Source organism: Ranitomeya imitator, chromosome 4, assembly GCF_032444005.1.
Source record: "Ranitomeya imitator isolate aRanImi1 chromosome 4, aRanImi1.pri, whole genome shotgun sequence".
Taxonomy (NCBI): domain Eukaryota; kingdom Metazoa; phylum Chordata; class Amphibia; order Anura; family Dendrobatidae; genus Ranitomeya; species Ranitomeya imitator.
Window position 1 is genome coordinate 289304530 of NC_091285.1, and position 19341 is coordinate 289323870.

Genomic DNA, 19341 nt, shown 5'->3' on the forward strand with positions numbered 1-19341 from the left:
AATGTCAATTTCTTTTGGAAATAACAGCACCAACATGCGCTTTATGAAGACAGAAAGCTTGTGATCTGGCATTCATATGGATATTACTTACTTTACCACCTACCTAAACATTTTGTTCACCAAGTACGTTCATAGTTATACAATGACTTGCGAAAGTATTCACCCCTTGGCCTTTTTTCATATTTTATCGCATCACCTGGAATTTCAGTTTTTTTTGTGGGTTTGCATCTGTTCATGTAAAGAACATGCCTACATCTGTGAACATTTGGTTTATTTTGGTGAAGCAAACAACAAGTAGGGGGAAATAACTGAAAACTTCAGTGTGCATAATTATTCACCCACCTAAAGTCTATACTTTGTAGAACCTTATTTTCAGCAATTACACCTGTAAGTCGCTTTGGTTTCCTCTAGTCAACAGCAATTTTTAAGTCTAATCGCATATTCTCAACTGGATTAAGGTCTGGGCATTGACGAGGCCACTCCAGAACATTTCCATGTTTCCCCTTAAACCACTGAAGTGTTGCTTTAGCAGTATGCTTTGGGGCATTGTCTTGCTGAAAGCTGAACCTCTGTTCCAGTCTCAAATCACTTTTGTTTAAGAATACCCCTTTATTTTCCACCATCCATCTTCCCCTCAACTCAGACCATTTTCCCTGCTGCCAAAAAGATCCCTACTGCACGATGTTGTCATCACCATATTTCACTGTGCAGATAGTATTCTTTGTGTGATGAGCTGTGTTGTTTTGGCGCCAGAGGCAGCATTTACCTTAGTGGCCAAAAAGTTCAATTTTGGTCTCATCTGACCCACAGCATCTTCCTCCATACAGTTTGGGAGTCTCCCACATGTCTTTTGGCAAACTCAAAACAAGCCTTACAATGTTTGTCTGTAAGTAAAGGCTTTTTTCTGCCCACCTCTATGGAGTGTATGGCTTAGGCCGGGGTCACACTAGACCGTAATACGGACGAGTGCAATGCGATCAAAAATTGCATAGTGCTCGTCCCAATGTTAATCTATGGGGCAGCTCCTATCATCCGATATTTTCTCGGCCGTATTCAGGATTCGAGTGAAATCGCAGTATGCTGCGATTGTCAGTGTATCTCGGCCGAGAATCGCCAATGCAAGTCTATGGGTGCGAGAAAAAATCGGATTACACACGGACCATGCGTGTGCATTGCGAGAAATACGGAAGGCTTCTCCAGGTGACAGGAAATTGAATCATCCATTATCGGGAAGCTTTGGCATGCTAATTTCAGGGCCACGCTGGATTGAAAAACAGGGAGCACGCCTTCACGGAGTGTACTGCATAGCAGCATGGCCAGGCATATAAATGTTGAGATGCTGATTGCTCTCGTCCATGATAGACCAGAATTATGGGACCAACGCGACGCACATTATGCGGACCGTGCACGTAAAGACGCAGCATGGAGGGCAATCTGTCGCCACATGTTCCCCGATTTTGATGAGCAACCTCATGAGGTTCAGCAAGAAATTTGTAAGTACCATCCTTTACCAAAATTGTGTTTAAAATTGGTTTCTTGCTAAAACTAACCATGAACACGTCATATGTGGTGTGTTTATTAGTGATGTAAATGTTAAAAGCTCTTGGTTGCAAAATCATCAACATGACACACAAATATGGTTGAAATGTACTAGCAATAGTCCTTTAATATAGGACAAAGGGAGTTTTATGTCCCCCTAGGCTCCAGGGCCCATGTGTGATTGCAAACCCTGTACCTGTTGGAGTTATATGCTTGATAGTTAAAAAAATTCTTGTGTTTCTTTGCAGTGAATGATGTCAATAGATGCTGGCGGAGTTGCCGGGACCAATACCGGCGTGAATGTCAACTTTCTGGGTGGAGTGGTGATGCAGCACCCAAAAAAAGAAAATATCATTATTATGATCGGCTTAATTTTCTTGCACCAATGATGGAGCTCAGACCGTAAGTGCATGCATGTCACAAAATTTTTAACACATTATAACATGAATATGTTTTTAAATTTTTTTTTTAAATATTTTTATATTTACTTGCGTCCCATTCTGGCTCGCTCAGGCTGCGGACCAGACGTTGTATACAAATTTTGATAGATGCGGCAACACCCTCAAACAACCCGACTCCTGTGTTTAACTACCTCGAACGTTGGTAAATGTCATCTACAAACCTTCTGGCGGTGCAAGACCTTCCACCAGAACAAACACAAACAGTCGCAGCACCACCCCCGCCACGTATAGCTCCACAACAACAGCCTGCCCAAAGCAACCAACAAACACAACTTAGGCCAATTTATGATTATCCAGCAACTGCTCAATCTGACCACTTGAACAGACACACGTTTGGAGGTTGGTCCCAACATGTGTCTGCTTGACATGGCCATATTGGGGGGTATGACCAAATGGGACAATCCAGTACACAGGACTTAATGCACTTCTACCCTCAACATCAAGTTTTACCTCAGACACAGGATAGATCCTTGCAACACCACCCTCCATATATATCTGGCATACCACAGGTTGACAGTCAGGTTGGTCATCCACCTAGGCCAAGTTCCGCACATGCTGGACACCCGCCATCACCATCACCACCCCCAACCTACCAGAACCTGAAATTTCTCCAAACCAGTTTTTGGCCTGTCATTTACGCTGTTTTTGGTGTTAAGTTATTTGCGCCCTTGGCATGATATGCTTTCTTGTTTGCTCAGGTTAATATGCCTACAATTACATATGATGTGAATATGTTTTTGGCTACTAGATATATGCTTTGAGCAGTAAAAATGGTTTTACAAATATGAGTGTTATGTATTGTTCTGACTAGGGTTGAGCGAAATGGGTCGGCCAGATTCAGAAGTTGCCGAATTTTGGCAAAGTCGGGTTTCATGAAACCTGACCCGACCCCTGTGTGGGGTCGGCCATGAGGTCAGCGATCTTCTGATCTGGAATCGGAATTCCGATACCGAGTTCCGATATGTTTAAGATATCGGGAATCGGTATCGGAATTCATAGTTAAGTGTAAAACAAAGAATAAAAAAAAAAATATTGATATACTCACCCTCGGACGCGCCCTGGTTCTCACCGGCAGCCTTCCTTCCTAAGAATGTGCGCCTGAAGGGCCTTCGATGACGTCGCGGCTTGTGATTGGTCGCGTGAGCGGTCACATGGGCATCACGGGACCAATCACAAGCCGCGACGTCATCTAAGGTCCTTCAGGCGCTAATTCTTAGGAAGGAAGCGTCCGAGGGCGCGTCCGAGGGTAAGTATATTCCTAATAGGTATATACTCACCCTCAGACGTGCCCTGGTTCTAACCCACAGCCTTCCTTCCTAAGAATCAGTGCATGACGCCCATGTGACCGCTCACGCGACCAATCACAAGCCGCGACGTCATCGAAGGACCTTCAGGCACTGATTCTTAGGAAGGAAGGCTGCCGGTGAGAACCAGGGCGCGTCCGAGGGTAAGTATATCAATATTTTTTATTTTGATTCTTTATTTTACACTTAAATATGGATCCCAGGGCCTGAAGGAGAGTTTCCTCTCCTTCAGACCCTGGGAACCATTAGAAACCCAATGCACTGCATTGGGTTTCGTGTTTCGGCCGACCCCGACCCCGACTTTTCTATAGGATCGGCCGATTTCACTTGACCCGACTTTTGAAAAAGTCGGGTTTCGTGAAACCCGACCCTATAAAAAGAAAAGTCGCTCAACCCTAGTTCTGACTACATACATGATGTGACAACTTAACAAAATAAGTATTTTGTAAGGACAAACATACTACACAATTCTAACAGGAACATTATGCTATTTATTAAGTTAGAATATAACTAAAGATTAAAGCAAAACAGCATTGTCTTGCCAGACAGTCGATCGCTCTGGTGACACAAAATAATTTGTTAACACATCACGAACTTTTAGGGCTGATGACGTGAAGGAAGAACACGTGTAGTAGACAAGACAGTATTTGCATAATCAACTTCATCATCAGCAGATGATGGGTAATCATGGTATCTTGTAAAGTTGTGAAGAACAACACATGCTTGTATCACGCCATTGACATTTTCTTCACTCAGTTGGATTGCGGACTGAAGTACCCGCCATTTTGCATTGAGAATGCCGAATGAACACTCTACCAGACGGCGGGCACGGGAAAGACGCAAATTAAAAATTCGCCGCCTGTAGTCCAGGCCTCTCCGTGGATAGGGCCTCATGACATTCCTTGATAATTGAAACGCCTCATCTGCTACCATCATGTAAGGCACCGCATCCAAATTAGCCCCTGGCATGTGACTTGGGGGTGGGAGATCCAAATCATTGTTGTGCAGCCGCCGACCCATAATGGAAGAACTGAAGACTCTAGAGTCTCCAGTTCTACCATAGGCCCCAATATCTACAATTATGAACCTGTAGTTGCTGTCGACTAGGGCCAACAACACTACAGAGAAAAACTGTTTATAATTATAGAATTGGGTCCCTGATCCCGGCGGCTTACGCACACGGATGTGCTTTCCGTCCAGAGCCCCAATACAGTGCAGAAACTGGCACGTGTCCTGAAATCCTTGTGCAATACGTAACCAGTCTGCCATTTTAGGCTCAGGCATCACCTCTTGATGGAGTCTTCTCCAGATTTCTGAGCATGTATCCCACACAATTCCAGAAATTGTGGATTTGCCCAGTAAAAACTCTAAATGCAGTGTTGCATATGAAAGGCCAGTGGCAAGGAATCTAAAAGAAAACAGTATGTTTAAAAAAAACACACAAAATGAACACATTACAGTGTTATATGGTCAAAAACTAAGATTAGATTACTAAGATGCCATGTTTAATCAAACATTAAGTTAAGTAAAAAGGGCAGCACACTGCAGCGCCAAAACATGCAAACTTGAAAACACGAAATTTGAACTGCATTACTGCACTAGAAATATGAAAAATGAGAGCTTTTAGCGCATAAAAATGGCCATAAATATATTCTCAGCGAGGTAGGTCAAGCGTAGGACCTCGTATAAGAGAGATGCCGTAAAGTGGCTACGAGGTACACATAAATATGGCCATTTTTATGCGCTAAAAGCTCTCATTTTTCATATTTCTAGTGCAGTAATGCAGTTCAAATTTCATGTTTTCAAGTTTGCATGTTTTGGCGCTGCAGTGTGCTGCCCCCTTTTTACTTAACTATATACGAGTTGGCGACTCTGGGTTCAGCACCTGTTCACACTCAGTCTATGTTTGGATGTGCAGGTCAGGTTTTTGAAATGTAATCAAACATTAAGGACATGCGATGGCTTTGATGTTCTCTAAACTAAAATATTATAAAAGCACAAATGATGTTGAAGTTACATAACAATTTAATGATCTAATTATAAAAAGGGGTAAGACCATGAAAGTAAAAACATTATTTGTAAAAAGAGGATTTATACATATCGTAACGTAAGGATAAGGCGATCCTCTGCAGAAATAGATTTGCGCAGCATCCTGGTGTCCTTCTTGGTGATCCCTGGTCGCAAAATCTCCAACAAAATATCAAATGTTTGTATCCTCATCCGACAATAGTTGAAGAACTTGTCTGGATTTGTCCTCAGAGCAGCATACAGACGGTTGAAATGGCCTTTATTGATCCGTTGCTTCAAAAGTGGATGTACCCACATCTGTCTCCACCTCCTCGGATCTACAATAACTGGGTATGGCTCCCCAAAACGTTGGGAAAGTACCCAGTTGTAAAGCACATGCTCTGTGGTGTTAAAAGTCAGTAGATCAGACATGTTGCTCAGCAAGCAGAAATCCACCAACACAAGCAGGGACTCTACTGCATAGATTGGTGGCTGCCACCTGTTTTAGGGCCATTAAATAGTGTTCTTGATGATGATTTAAATTTTTTCAGGTGAAAAAAACGTTATATGTCCATTTTGCAAAATCTCGCCATAGGGATGCCATACGGATGTCACATGGATGTCAAACGGATCATTTGATGCGAGAAAAGCGCATCCTCGCACTGCACACGGATCACTGTTTTGTTAACATTTGTGCGATTCCCGTCCGTGAAATACGGACCTTTTTTATACTTTGTGTGTGTCCCCGGCCTTATTGTGGTCGTATGGACAGATAATCAAGGGTATACTTGGAAACTGTGCAGCTCCTTCAGGGTTACCTTTGGTCTCTGTGCTGCCTATCTGATTAATGCTCTCCTTGCTCTGGCTGAGAGTTTTTGTGGGCGGACTTCTCTTGGCAGGTTTGTTGTGGTACCATGTTCTTTCTATACTGTCATACACGTTAGCAGGGTGTGCAATGAGACATGTAGCTAAACCCCCTGTCTTCTTTAAGAAAAGAGAAGAGGCTGTAAAATTGTAACCTTCTTTTATTGATTGCAGATGTGACAGGAAAGGGTGAAACTATAGGATGCAATAACAGAAGCATTTCAGAATATATAACTGCACAGAGCACGAAACACAAATAGTCTGCAATACACAGTAACATGAGGTAATATACAAACTGATGATTACCACCTTAGTACAGCAAACGTATTGATAAACACAGCATTATAACACATAGATAGTGCTTACCAACTATGCTTAGAGCAGGCTGTTTAACCCTGTAGTGACAGAGCCAATTTGGTACTTAATGACCGAGCCAATTTTTCCAATTCTGACCATTGTCACTTTATGAGGTTATAACTCTGGAACGCTTTAACAGATCCCGCTGATTCAGAGCTTGTTTTTTTTTGTGACATATTGTACTTCATGTTAGTGGTAACATGTCTTCGATATTACTTGCGATTATTTATGAAAAAAATGGAAATATGGCAAAAATGTTTAAAATTTAGCAATTTTCAAACTTTGTATTTTTATGCCCTTAAATCAGAGAGATATGTCACAAAATTTAATAATAAATAACATTTCCCACATGTCTACTTTACATCAGCACAATTTTGGAAACAATTTTTTTGTTTGTTAGGGAGTTATAAGGGTTAACAGTTGACCAGCAATTTCTCATTTTTATAACACCATTTATTTTAGGGACCACATCACATTTGAGGGGTCTATATGATAGAAAATAACCAAGTGTTACACCATTCTAAAAACTGCACTCCTCAAGGTGCTCAAAACCAAATTCAAGAAGTTTATTAACCCTTTACGTGCTTCACAGGAACTGAAACAATGTGGAAGGAAAAAATGAACATTTAACTTTTTTTTGCAAACATTTTATTTCAGAACCATTTTTTTTATTTTCACAAGTGTAAAAACAGAAATTTAACCATATGTGGGGGTAAACCACTGTTTGGGTGCACCGCAGAGCTTGGAAGTGAAGGAGCGCCATTTGACTTTTTCAATGCAGAATTGGATGGAATTGAGATTGGATGCCATGTCACGCTTAGAGAGCCTCTGATGTGCCTAAACAGTGCAAACCCCCCACTAGTGACACCATTTTGGAAACTAGACCCCTTAAGGAACTTATCTAGATGTGTGGTGAGCACTTTGAACCCCCAAGTGCTTCACAGAAGTTTATAACGTAGAGCCATGAAAATAAAAATCGCATTTTTTCTACAATGATCTTTTTGCCCCCAAATATTTATTTTCACAAGGGTAACAGGAGAAATTAGATGACAAAAGTTATTGTGCAATTTCTCCTGAGTACGTCGATACCCCATATGTGGGGGTAAACCACTGTTTCGGCGCACCGCAGAGCTTAGAAGAGAAGGAGTGCCATTTTACTTTTTCAATGTAGAATTCGCTGGAATTGAGATTGGACGCCATGTCGCGTTTGGAGAGCCCCTGATGTGCCTAAAAATTGAAACCCTCCACAAGTGACACCATTTTGGAAACTAGACCCCCCATGGAACTTATCTAGATGTGTGGTGAGAGCTTTGAATGCCCAAGTGCTTCACAGAAGTTTATAATGCAGAGTTGTGAAAATAAAAAAATAAAAATTTTCCACAAAAAGATTTTTTAGCCCCCAAGTTTTTTTTTTTACAAGGGTAACAAGAGAAATTGGACCCCAAATGTTGTTGTCTAATTTGTCCTGAGTATGCTGGTACACCATACGTGGGGGTAAATCACTGTTTGGGTGCATGGCAGAGCTCGGAAGGGAAGGAGCGCCGTTTGGAATGCAAACTTTAATAGAATGGTCTGTGGGCATTATGTTGCGTTTGCAGAGCCCCTGATGTACCTAAACAGTAGAAATAACCCAACAAGTGACCACATTTTGGAAACTAGACCCCCCAAGGAACTTATCTAGATGTGTGTTGAGAACTTTGAATGCCCAAGTGCTTCACAGAAGTTTAGAATGCAGAGTCGTGAAAATAAAAAATATTTTTTTTTCCACAATAAAGATTTTTTAGCCCCCATGTTTTTATTTTCACAAGGGTAACAAGAGAAATTGGACCCCAAAAGTTGTTGTCCCATTTGTCCTGAGTATGCTGGTACCCCATATGGGGGGGTAAACCACTGTTTGGGCGCACGGCAGAGCCCGGAAGGATGGAGCGCCGTTTTGGAATGCAGACTTTGATAGAATGGTCTGTGGGCGTTATGCTGCGTTTGCAGAGCCCTGATGTACCTAAACAGTAGAAACCCCCCACAAGTGACCCCATTTTGGAAACCAGACCCCCAAGGAACTTATCTAGATGTGTGGTGAGACCTTTGAATGCCCAAGTGCTGCACAGAAGTTTATAATGCAGAGTCATGAAAATAAAATAAAAAAAATTTCCACAAAAAAGATGTTTTAGCCCCCAAGTTTTTATTTTCACAAGGGTAACAGGAGAAATTGGACCCCAAAAGTTGTTGTCCAACTTATCCCGAGTACGCTGATGCCCCATATGTGGGGGTAAACCACTGTTTGGGTGCACGGCAGAGCTCAGAAGGGAGGGAGCACCATTTGACTTTTTGAGCGCAAGATTGGCTGTCGTGTTTGGAGACCCCCTGATGTACCTAAACAGTGGAAACCCCCCAATTCTAACTCCAACCCTAACCCCAACACACCCCTAACCCTAATCCCAACCTGATCCATAATCCTAATCCGAACTCTAATGATAATCACAACCCTAACCCCAAAACAACCCTAATCTCATCCCTAACCATAACCCTAATCGAAACCCTTAATCCAACACACCCCTAATCCTAATCTGAACCCTAACCTCAAACCTAATCCTAATCCCAATACACCCCTAACCCTAATCCAGCCCTATCCTTAACCCTAATCCCAAACCTAACCCTAATCCCAAACCTAACCCTAATCCTAATACCAACCCCAATCCAAACCCTAATCCCAACTCTAACCCTAACTTTAGCCACAACCCTAGCCCTAACTTTAGCCCCAACCCTAGCCCTAACTTTAGCCCCAACCTTAACCCTAGCCCTAACCCTAACTTTAGCCCCAACCTTAACCCTAGCCCTAACCCTAACTTTAGCCCCAACCCTAGCCCTAACCCTAACCCTAAATTTAGCCCCAACCCTAACTCTTACCCTAAATTTAGCCCCAACCCTAACCCTAGCCCTAACTTTAGCCCCAACCCTAACCCTAGCCCTAAGGCTACTTGCACACTTGCGTCGTGTGGCATCCGTCGCAATCCGTCGTTTTGGACAAAAAACGGATCCTGCAAATGTGCCCGCAGGCTGCCTTTTTTGCCCATAGACTTGTATTGCCGACGGATGGCCACACGTTGCGTCCGTTGTGCACTGGATCCGTTGTGTTTTGGCGGATCGTTGTCACAAAAAAAGTTCAATGTAACCTTTTTTTTGTACGTCACGTCTGCCATTTCCAACCACGCATGCGTGGCCGTACCTCTGCCCCAGGACATAGACTGGGTAGCGGATGCGTTGAAAAACTGCATCCGCTGCCCACGTTGTGCACAATTTTCACAACATGCGTCGGTACGTCGGGCCGACGCATTGCGATGGCCCCGCACCGACACAAGTGTGAAAGAATTCTAACCCTAGCCCTAACCCTAAATTTAGCCCCAACCCTAACCCTAAATTTAGCCCCAACCCTAACCCTAATTTTAGCCCCAACTGCTCTAGTTGTCGACCGGCAGATCATGGCGGGCGCACTGCGCATGCGCCCGCCATTTTCTTTCCCGATGAAGAAGCCGGCGGCAGGAGGGGACGCAGGAGGATCCAGGGACACCGGTAAGTATAACAGGGTCCCTGAATCCCCCTATTTCTCTGACCTCTGATGTGCGGTTAATTACCGGCGATCACAAAACAGAGGTCGGTAAAAACCGACCCGGATCATGTTCTTTGGGGTCTCGGCTACCCCTGGCAGCCGAGACCCCAGAGATCTTCCAGGTGCCGGCCGGTGGTCGCACTGCGCATGTTCCCGCCATTTTTTTGCTGGAAAAAGATGGCGGCGCCCATCGGGAGCCACGAGGAGCACCGGGGGAGACAGGTGAGTATCGGGGGGCTATCGGGGACCCCATTTCTCTGTCCTCTGATGTGCGATCACATCAGAGGACCGAGAAATTAAATGGGAAATCACATTTTTTTTTTGCGACCGCCGGTAAATAGTTAATTACCGGCGATCGCAACCCGGGGGTCGGTAAAAACCCCCCAAATCATGTTATCTGGGGTCTCGGCTACCCCCGGCAACCGAGACCCCAGAGAAAATCCGACTCTGGTGGGTGCTATTCACTTTTTCCACAGCGCCGTTAATTAATGGCGCTGTGGTTTAAGTACCCTTAACTGCCACCGTTAAAAGGCTTATCGGCAGTCGTTAAGGGGTTAAGGAGCATGAAGAACATGAATGGTGTAGTTTCTCCTAAGACACATGGAGGAATAATGGCTGCTGTTGCCTTCACAGTGTCATAATAAGACCATAATGCAACAGGAACAATCCCACAATGCCCTAGGAACTTCCCACAAGACATTGCAAATTAAACTAGAATCTATGCAATAAACGGCCAGCAGGTAGTGCTGTTACCTTACAATATGAAATATATGAAGGATTAATACACACAAAAAATACAATGTCTGTAATAACGGAGACATTTAAAAAATGACTAGACTTTCTAGAAGTTATTATATGGCTGGATAGAACACTCCCCGCTTGACGTCAGCCGACGTCACTATTGTGTTTATTGGACGAGAACAGCAGAACGAGTTCCCCTACTGGCCTGAGGAACAATTTGGTCTCGCCTTGTTTTCCTATTTTTACTTCCACCTTACATACGATTCCATCCTTATTTGGGAATGTCTGAGTAAAGAGACCTAATGGCCATTCATTTCTCCGAGACTGACAGTCTTTCATTAGTATTATATCACCAGGCTGGAGGTTAGGCTTGCCGATTTGCCACTTTCTCCTCTGTTGCAGAGTAGGCAGGTACTGTTTTTTTCCCTTGTCCCAAAAGGCATTGGAAAGACTCTGTACTTGTCTCTAGGGTTGAGCGACCTTTACTTTTATAGGATCGGGTCGGGTTTCACGAAACCCGACTTTTGAAAAAGTCGGGTCGAGTGAAATCGGCCGATCCTATAAAAAAGTCGGGGTCGGACGAAACCCGAAACCCAATGCAGTGCATTGGGTTTCCATGGTTCCCAGGGTCTGAAGGAGCGGAAACTCTCCTTCAGGCCCTGCGATCCATATTTTAGTGTAAAATAAAGAATTAAAATAAAAAATATCGCAATACTTACCCTCTGACGCGCCCTGGTACTAACCGGGAACCTTCCTTCCTTAGAATCAGCCTTCCAGGACCCTGCGGTGACGTCGCGGTGACGTCGCGGCTTGTGATTGGCCGCGCGGCCGCCCATGTGACCGCTCGCGCGGCCAATCACAAGCCGCGACGTCACCGAAGGTCCTGGAAGGGCTGATTCTTAGGAAGGAAGGCTGCCGGAAAGAAGCAGGGCGCGTCCGAGGGTGAGTATATACCTAATAGGAATAGGAATTCCTAATAGGAATATACTCACCCTCGGACGCGCCCTGCTTCTTTCCGGCAGCCTTCCTTCCTAAGAATCAGCCCTTCCAGGACCTTCGGTGACGTCGCGGGTGACGTCGCGGCTTGTGATTGGCCGCGCGAGCGGTCACATGGGCGGCCGCGCGGCCAATCACAAGCTGCGACGTCACCGCGACGTCACCGCAGGGTCCTGGAAGGCTGATTCTAAGGAAGGAAGGTTCCCGGTTAGTACCAGGGCGCGTCAGAGGGTAAGTATTGCGATATTTTTTATTTTAATTCTTTATTTTACACTTAAATCTGAATTCCGATACCAATTCCCGATATCTTAAACATATCGGGAATCGGTATCGGAATTCAGATTCTAGATTCAAAAGATCGCCGACTTCATGGCCGACCCCACACTGGGGTCGGGTCGGGTTTCATGAAACCCGACCTTGCCAAAAGTCGGCGACTTTTGAAAAATTTCGACCCGTTTCGCTCAACCCTACTTGTCTCCATCGACTCCTGTAACTGTCTTTAACATTAAATTCTCCAGGTGGAGAGCAATTAGAGTCGGTCTTCTGCATAAGCAGCAGGGCTGGGGTGAGAACAGTAGGGTCATCAGGATCACTGGAAATTGGAGTCAACGGTCTGGCGTTTATGATGGCTGACACTTCGGCCATGAATGTTGTCAAGCTTTTGTGTGTCTGTCTTGCAGATCCTTCCTGTAAGAAGATTGAATCGAGGATTCTCCTGGCGACACCTATCATTCTCTCAAATACACCTCCCATATGTGAAGAATGTGGTGGGTTAAATGTCCAAGTACACCCATGCACACTTAGGTATTTTTCTACATCCTTAATATCCAAGTTGGAAGAGAGTTGCAGTTCTCTTGCTGCTCTGAGTTTCCCCAGAACATTACCTTTTGGTATTGGTCATTGGTTGGCTACACAGACAATTTCTTTGACGTAGTTTTCCCGCTGTACAGCTCGGATAATTACATTCTTCGACTGCTCTAGCTGTAGAGCTCTGTGGACGTGTTTACCATGGTGCCAGTGGTCCTCAAAGTCTTGAAGTGTAGGTGCAAACTCTGCATGACCGATCTTACATATCTTCTCCATGAAGGTAAAGAAACAATCTTTCATCTCTGGTTTATAATGGAAGCTGTAGCTGAGGGAGATAAATCGTTTGTAAACTTGTTCTCTGTTGTTAAGCAAGTGTTGTCTTTGAGGTTTGAAGGGTAGAGGTGCAATCCAGCTCTTCCTTTTTTCCTGCACCATTCCTTGCTCCATCATCTCTAGGAACAGTCTATCTTTAAATGACATGGCTGTACGATTATCTTCTTTCGTCTTGCAGAAGACTGTGCACCCAAGGTGCTCTTGGTCGTCATTCAGGATGCAATCATCGTAGGCACAACTTGCTAAGATACTTTATGCTGAAGTGCGGTGTGGCAACTCCCTTATGAAGTAGTGATTGTCACATGGTTGAAGGAGAGATGGACGTCCATTCTCAAACATACTGGTAAGCATGTTGTTAACCACCGTCGGTTTGCGTGCTTCTCCTAAACAGTCCTCTGTTACAATGACTCACCCAATGTCCAGTCTCTGGGCATATGGAGCATTGTGAGAGCCATTGATATGTTGCCTAACCTTGTGGACTCGTAGAATATCTCTCCCAAGGAGCAAGACTATTTGAGCCTCTGGGTCAAGGTTAGGAATCAGGTGTTCTATATGCTTCAGATGAGGATGATGGGATGCCACTTCAGGTGTAGGTATCTCTGACCTGTTGTCTGGAATCTGGTTACATTCCAATATGGTTGGTAAGGGCAGATGCATTTGGCCATCTATAGACTCGACTACGTAGCCTGTTGCTCTCCTACCTGCTATCTCTACTATTCCGGCACAAGTTTTCAAAGAGTAGGGGGCACTGGGTCCTCTGACGTTAAATCTATTAAAGAAGGCAGACTTAGCTAATGACCTGTTACTCTGATTATCTAAAATCGCGTATACTTTGATGGCTTTGTCCTTTTCGTCTGCTGGGTAGACTCTCATTAGGGAAATTTTAGAGCAGGACTTGCCTCCTATGAGATTTCCACAAATTTCTGTACACTTAGAAGTAATTGCTGGAGTGTCAGTATTTGATTCATTCAGCTCCCCGCTATGCTCTTGGACTTGGGGCAAAGTATCCGATGGTGGTCCAGGGTGTAGAGCTGAGTTATGTTCGGCGCTGTCACATTTGGCACACTTTGCACTAACCTCACAGTCCCTGGCGAAGTGGGATGTTGAAGAGCAGCATTTGTATCAGATGTGGCTCTCTTTAACCCCTTTACCACCAAGGGTGGTTTGCACGTTAATGACCGGGCCAATTTTTACAATTCTGACCACTGTCCCTTTATGAGGTTATAACTCTGGAACGCTTCAACGGATCCCAGTGAATATGACACTGTTTTCTCGTGACATATTGTACTTCATGACAATGGTAAAAATTCTTTGATAGTACCTGCGTTTATTTGTGAAAAAAACAGAAATTTGGCAAAAATTATGAAAATTTTGCAATTTTCCAACTTTGAATTTTTATGCAATTAAATCACAGAGATATGTCACACAAAATACTTAATAAGTAACATTTCCCACATGTCTACTTTACATCAGCAGAATTTTGGAACCAAAATTTTTTTTGTTAGGGAGTTATAAGGGTGAAAAGTTGACCAGCAATTTCTCATTTTTACAACACCATTTTTTTTTTAGGGACCACATCTCATTTGAAGTCATTTTGAGGGGTCTATATGATAGAAAATACCCAAGTGTGACACCATTCTAAAAACTACACCCCTCAAGGTGCTCAAAACCACATTCAAAAAGTTTATTAACCCTTCTGATGCTTCACAGGAATTTTTGGAATGTTTAAATAAAAATGAACATTTAACTTTTTTTCACAAAAAAATTTAATTCAGCTCCAATTTGTTTTATTTTACCAAGGGTAACAGGAGAAAATGGACCCCAAACATTGTTGTACAATTTGTCCTGAGTACGCCAATACCCCACATGTGGGGGTAAACCACTGTTTGGGCGGATGGGAGAGCTCGGAAGGGAAGGAGCGCCGTTTGACTTTTCAATGCAAAATTGACAGGAATTGAGATGGGACGCCATGTTGCGTTTGGAGAGCCACTGATGTGCCTAAACATTGAAACCCCCCACAAGTGACACCATTTTGGAAAGTAGACCCCCTAAGGAACTTATCTAGAGGTGTGGTGAGCACTTTGACCCACCAAGTGCTTCACAGAAGTTTATAATGCAGAACCGTAAAAATAAAAAATCATATTTTTTCACAAAAATTATCTTTTCGCCCCCAATTTTTTATTTTCCCAAGGGTAAAAAAAGAAATTGAACCCCAAAAGTTGTTGTGCAATTTGTCCTGAGTACGCTGATACCCCATATGTGGGGGTAAACCACTGTTTGGGCGGATGGGAGAGCTCGGAAGGGAAGGAGCTCCATTTGGAATGCAGACTTAGATGGAATGGTCTGCAGGTGTCCCATTGCATTTGCAGAGCCCCTAATGTACCTAAACAGTAGAAACCCCCCACAAGTGACACCATTTTGGAAACTAGACCCCCTAAGGAACTCATCTAGATGTGTTGTGAGAGCTTTGAACCCCCAAGTGTTTCACTACAGTTTGTAACGCAGAGCCGTGAAAATTAAAAAAAAAATCTTTCCCCCCAAAATTATTTTTTAGCCCCCAGTTTTGTATTTTCATGAGGGTAAGAGGAGAAATTCGACCCCAAAAGTTGTTGACCAATTTGTCCTGAGTACGCTGATACCCCATATGTTGGGGGGAACCACCGTTTGGGCGCATGGGAGGGCTCGGAAGGGAAGGAGTGCCATTTGGAATGCAGACTTAGATGGAATGGTCTGCAGGCGTTACATTGCGTTTGCAGAACCCCTAATGTACCTAAACAGTAGAAACCCCCCACAAGTGACCCCATATTGGAAACTAGACCCCCCAGGGAACTTATCTAGATGTGTTGTGAGAACTTTGAACCCCCAAGTGTTTCACTACAGTTTATAACGCAGAGCCGTAAAAATAAAAAATCCTTTTTTTCCCACAAAAATTATTTTTTAGCCCCCAGTTTTGTATTTTCCCAAGGGTAACAGGAGAAATTGGACCCCAACAGTTATTGTCCTATTTGTCATGAGTACGCTGATACCCCATATGTTGGGGTAAACCCCTGTTTGGGCACACGGGAGAGCTCAGAAGGGAAGAAGCACTGTTTTACTTTTTCAACGCAGAATTGGCTGGAATTGAGATCGGACGCCATGTCGCGTTTGGAGAGCCCCTGATGTGCCTAAACAGTGGAAACCCCCCAATTATAACTGAAACCCTAATCCAAACACACCCCTAACCATAATTCCAATGGTAACCCTAACCTCACCTCTAACCCTGACACACCCCTAACCCTAATCCCAACCCTATTCCCAACCTCACCTCTAACCCTGACACACCCCTAACCCTAATCCCAACCCTATTCCCAACTGTAAATCTAATCTAAACCCTAACTGTAACTTTAGCCCCAACCCAAACTGTAGCCCTAGCCCTAACCCTAGCCCTAACCCTAACCCTAGCCCTAACCCTAACCCTAGCTCTAACCCTAGCCCTAACCCTAGCCCTAACCCTAGCCCTAACCCTAACCCTATCCCTAATGGGAAAATGGAAATAAATACATTTTTTTAATTTTTCCCTAACTAAGGGGGTGATGAAGGGGGGTTTGATTTACTTTTATAGCGGGTTTTTTAGCGGATTTTTATGATTGGCAGTCGTCACACACTGAAAGACGCTTTTTATTGCAAAAAAAATATTTTTTTGCGTTACCACATTTTGAGAGCTATAATTTTTCCATATTTTGGTCCACAGAGTCATGTGAGGTCTTGTTTTTTGCGGGACGAGTTGACGTTTTTATTGGTAACATTTTCGGGGCACATGTGTTGTGAATTCTGTTGTCGGGCTCCCTCCTGTGGTCATGAATGGTACTTCGGCTGGTTCTGTCCATGGACTTCCTCTGGTGGGTGTTTCTGAGTTTCCTTCCACAGGTGACGAGGTTTATTCGTTAGCTGACTGATCTAATTAACTCCACTTAGATCTTTGCTCCATGCCACCTGTCAATGTTCCAGTATTGGTCTTGTTCACTCCTGGATCGTTCTTGTGACCTGTCTTCCCAGCAGAAGCTAAGTTCCAGCTTGTATTTCTTTTGTTTGCTATTTTTCTGTCCAGCTTGCTATTTTTATAGTTCTCTTGCTTGCTGGATGCTGTTCGACGCAGAGGGAGCGCCTCCGCACCGTGAGTCGGTGCGGAGGGTCTTTTTGCGCCCTCTGCGTGGTCTTTTTGTAGGTTTTTGTGCTGACCGCAAAGTAACCTTTCCTATCCTCGGTCTGTTCAGTAAGTCGGGCCTCACTTTGCTAAATCTATTTCATCTCTGTGTTTGTATTTTCATCTTTACTCACAGTCATTATATGTGGGGGGCTGCCTTTTCCTTTGGGGAATTTCTCTGAGGCAAGGTAGGCTTTATTTTTCTATTTTCAGGGCTAGCAATTTTTTTAGGCTGTGCCGAGTTGCATAGGGAGCGTTAGGCGCAATCCACGGCTATTTCTAGTGTGTTTGATACGATTAGGGATTGCGGTCAGCAGAGTTCCCACGTCCCAGAGCTCGTCCTTTATTATCAGTAACTATCAGGTCATTCCGTGTGCTCTTAACCACCAGGTCCATTATTGTCCTGACCACCAGGTCATAACACATGTGACTTTTTTGATCGCTTTTTATTCCGATTTTTGTGAGACAGAATGACCAAAAACCAGCTATTCATGAATTTACAGCGACACCTCATTTATATCATTTCTTTATGTTTTGGCGCTTTTATACGATAAAAACTATTTTATAGAAAAAATAATTATTTTTGCATCGCTTTATTCTCAGGACTATAACTTTTTTATTTTTTTGCTGCTGATGCTGTATGGCGGCTCGTTTTTTGCGGGACAAGATGACGTTTTCAGCGGTACCATGGTTATTTATATGTCTTTTTGATCGTGTGTTATTCCACTTTTTGTTCGGCGGTATGATAAAGCTTTGTTTTTTGCCTCGTTTTTTTTTTTTTTTTCTTACGGTGTTTACTGAAGGGGTTAACTAGTGGGACAGTTTTATAGGTTGGGTCGTTACGGACGCGGCGATACTAAATATGTGCACTTTTATTGTTTTTTTTAATTTATTTAGATAAAGAAATGTATTTATGGGAATAATATTTTTTTTTTCATTATTTAGGAATATTTTTTTTTTTTTTACACATTTGGAAAAATTTTTTTTTCTTTTTTACTTTGTCCCGGGGGGGGGGGGGGGGGGGGGGGGGGATATCACAGATCAGCGATCTGACAGTTTGCACAGCACTCTGTCAGATCACTGATCTGACTTAGAGCAGTGCAGCCTTCACAGTGCCTGCTCTGAGCAGGCTCTGTGTGTGAAGCCACCTCCCTCCCTGCAGGACCCGGATCCGTGGCCATCTTGGATCCGGGTCTGGAGCAGGCAGGGAGGGAGGTAAGACCCTCGCAGCAACGCGATCACATCGCGTTGCTGCGGGGGGCTCAGCGAAGCCCGCAGGGAGCCCCCTCCCTGCGCGATGCTTCCTTGCACCGCTGGCACATCGCGATCATCTTTGATCGCGGTGTGCCGGGGGTTAATGTGACGGGGGCGGTCTGTGACCGCTCCTGGCACATAGTGCCGGATGTCAGCTGCGATAGGTAGCTGACACCCGGCCGCGATCGGCCGCGCTCCCCCCGTGAGCGCCGCCGATCGCGCTGGACGTACTATCCCGTCCGTGGTCATAGGGGCCCACCCCACCTCGACGGGATAGTACGTCCGATTTCAGAAAGGGGTTAAGGAAGGCCTTCCTTTCTTCCAGTGACTTTTCTCTGGAAGCTCCGCACTTAAGTAAGGAATGTGGCTTCTTGTGTAAGGAACACTGCCTGCTTGGGTCCTCGGATTTATCTTCTCCTTGACGGGAGCTGAACTCTTTGTGAACTGAACCTGTGGGGGAAACGTTAGTTTTGTGGACCTCTACAGTTGTTCTGCGAGGTTTACTAATAGAGTTATTGCCAAATGACAGCGTAAAATCAAAGCTAGGATCATTTCTAATTTTTGCTTGTTCTGAGACAAAATCTACAAACACATTGAATGGAGGAAATGGTACATTGTAAGTCTGTTTGTACCTAGAACCATATGTAACCCACTTGTCTTGCAGGTTATATGGGAGTTTTTGAACTATGGGGTTCACACCTCTAGCAGTGTCGAGATATGTCAACCCCACAAGATCTCCTTCTGCTTTTGCTACACACAACTCCATTAACAAGTAAGTTAATTCTTTGAGCTTTGAATAGTCCTTGTTCACTATTCTAGGAACGTCCTCTATTCTTTTAAACAAGGCACTTTCTATAATCTCCACTGAGCCATAGCATTCATCAAGTATAT